Consider the following 2910-nt stretch of genomic DNA (forward strand, 5'->3'; position numbering starts at 1 on the left):
TTGGGGAGGGGGGGAGGGGCTGCCAAGAATGTGGTTCTGTGGCCAGTGGGCCGGGGGTAGGCGGTGCAGCCCTGATGGGCAGCCTTTTCTCCAGGCTTCTGGGTGCTCCCAAAGGCTCAGCACCTTCAAAAAGTGGCAGGGCAGACCCTCTCGGTGAGGTGCCAGTACCCGCCCAAGGCCAGGACCTACGAGCAGAAAGGCTGGCGTAAGGAGGTGTCCGCACTCAAGTGCACCAGGCTGATCACAAGCTTCGGCCCCCGCATGCTGGCTCAGGCCTCTCGGTTCTCGATCTGGGACAATCCGGGCTCTGGCTTCTTCACTGTCACCATGACTGGTCTGAGGGAGGAAGACTAAGGACACTACTGGTGTCGAATCTGCCATATGCTTCCAGCCGCTCTGTCTCCAGGTCTATGCGGTTCTATCTGCTGGTGTCTCCAGCTGAAGCCCTTTCTTGGGGTCCCCTGGCTCCCTTTTGGTGCCTTCTGGTTGCCTAGTCGTGGAAGCGAGGCTGCCCTCCTCCCCGCCCCGAGCCTGGTCTCCTGGGGAGGCTGTTGGGAACATGTGCCCAGGGGGACCCGCATGTGTGCGCACGCACGCACCCACTTCACACGCTGTCCCCATGATTTACAAGCCTCCTCAAAGATGCTCAAACACAGCCAAATATTCATTTTTATATAATTCACAATTTTTACCACGTTGGTAAGCACACTGTTCAGTTCTGCTGATGTTTCTTTCATAGCAGGACTTTTTTTTAATAAATTTATTTTTAATAAATTTATTTACTTTCTTATTTATTTTTGGCTGCATTGGGTCTTTGTTGCTGCGTGCGGGCTTTGTCTAGCTGCAGCAAGTGGGGGCTACTCTTCATTGCAGTGCGCGGGCATCTCATTGGGGTGGCTTCTCTTGTTGCGGAGCATGGGCTCTAGGTGTGCAGGCTTCAGTAGTTGTGGCACACAGGCTCAGTAGTTGTGGCGCACGGGCTTAGTTGCTCCGCGGCATGCGGGATCTTCCCGGAGCAGGGCTTGAACTCATGTCCCCTGCATTGGCAGGTGGATTCTTAACCACTGCGCCACCAGGGAAGCCCCGGAGTTCTCTCTTTATCTCTCTTTATCCTTGAGAATGGATTCATACAATCTCTACCGGTTTACTGCCACTTTTCTCACAGTTTCCGCACCTTCTTAGAAGGAGTAGAGAGGGACCCCAGGTTTTTCCTCAGACCACCCCTCCCACCGCCCACCGCCAAGGGCAGGAGTGAGCGAGAGCTCAGATCTCCACTTGCCCCTGTGAAGGCTCCTGGCTCCACCCCCCACAGCCATCGCTGAGACCCCCAGACCAGCCTCTTCACACCTTTATCTCTCTTCTCTCCTCCAGTCAGGACAAGATGCCCAGGGTTCCCTGGTCCTCCCGCATGACCCAGAATCACATCTCCGTAAGGCCTTACAAATCCATTAAATTAAGCCCATTTCCCAATCTCCCCAAATCCATAAATCTTCTTCCTCTGCTCTCTGAAACATCGGGTCATCAGCACAAGCTCTTATATCCTCAGCTTCTGTGGGTGTGCCTCTCCCCTGGGAACGCTGCTGTCTCCATAGTTCTCCCAATTGCTGGCCTTCTGCTCCCCTTCGCCTCCTGATTCTAGGCCAGAAGGCAGAGTTGGGGTCCTCTTCGTCCCTCATTGCCACTTCCTATCTTCCTAACCTCCTTACACCAGCCTCACAGTTGGATTTCCCACCTGTCAGGCTGGACTGTAGGCCACCCGTCACTGCCGCGGATCCTATACAATCGGGAAGACTCCTCTTTCCTCTTTGCTGGTCTTAACCCTGGGCTCACGGTCACTCACGCTTCTCCCGCTAATCCGTGGTGAACCAGGGCCAAATCCCTGCCTCTCACTTCTTTGATCTCGTCTCCCGCAATGGTCTTGTCCTCTTACCTGACTCAGCCACCCATTCAGATGGTCAGCAAACTTAGCGGCTCCCCGTCCGGGGATAGCTCATCTCTGAGATACAGACATTCCAGCCAGCGCCTGTCTCCCTAGCTCAGTCCTGTTAGCCTGATCACAGTACCCCCTTCCTCACCACGGGATTGTGATCCACTAGCCCTGCCACCTTATCCGTCTCCCTCACCCCACTCATGCTTTCCTTCCCCTTGGATCCCAGGATCTAGCCATATAATCATGCTTTAGCACACGGTCTCAATTTCTCTGTCTCCCCTCTCACTGAACACCCCCAGCAAAACTCCAACCCTGGTTGAATCCAGCTTCCCACTTACTCTGTCCTGAATCCTTTCCCAAAGCTGAATGGGGCTGGAAAACCCAATCTATCACGTTGAAACACCTCACTGTGAACCGTGGTCTCCAGGCTAGACTTCTAGTTCCCACCATCCCGTGGCCCCCCAAACCCCGCTGCCCACCCCTCTCCTCACGCCCGACTGGTGCCCGTGTCTCCTGCCTCACTGAAAACAGTGCGACCCGGAGAAAGAAATGTCCATTCGGCCCAACCGCACCTGTCAATCACCCCACCTCTGTACCCACCACACACACTCTCTTCTTCCCGTCACTCTCCTGCTCGCACCTCACGCTGACTTCTCTGCGTCAGCCCCAAATCCCTCCTTCTCTTGTCTATGGGAGAAAATTACTCTAGAAGTTCTCCCGTCTCCTGCATCCTCTTTTTCTCCCTCTCTCACGTGTCGCCACAATCAGAACACAATAGGCTCTCATTAGTTGTCTATTTTATACCTAGTAGTGAGAGCACAGGGAGCTCTACTCAATGCTCTGTGGTGACCTAAATGGGAAGGAAACTTAAAAAAGAGTGGATAGGGCTTTCCTGGTGGCGCAGTGGTTGAGAGTCCGCCTGCCGATGCAGGGGACGCGGGTTCGTGCCCCGGTCTGGGAAGATCCCACATGCCGCGGAG

Source organism: Lipotes vexillifer, unplaced genomic scaffold (assembly GCF_000442215.2).
Source record: "Lipotes vexillifer unplaced genomic scaffold, Lipotes_vexillifer_v1.1 scaffold4, whole genome shotgun sequence".
Classification (NCBI taxonomy): domain Eukaryota; kingdom Metazoa; phylum Chordata; class Mammalia; order Artiodactyla; family Lipotidae; genus Lipotes; species Lipotes vexillifer.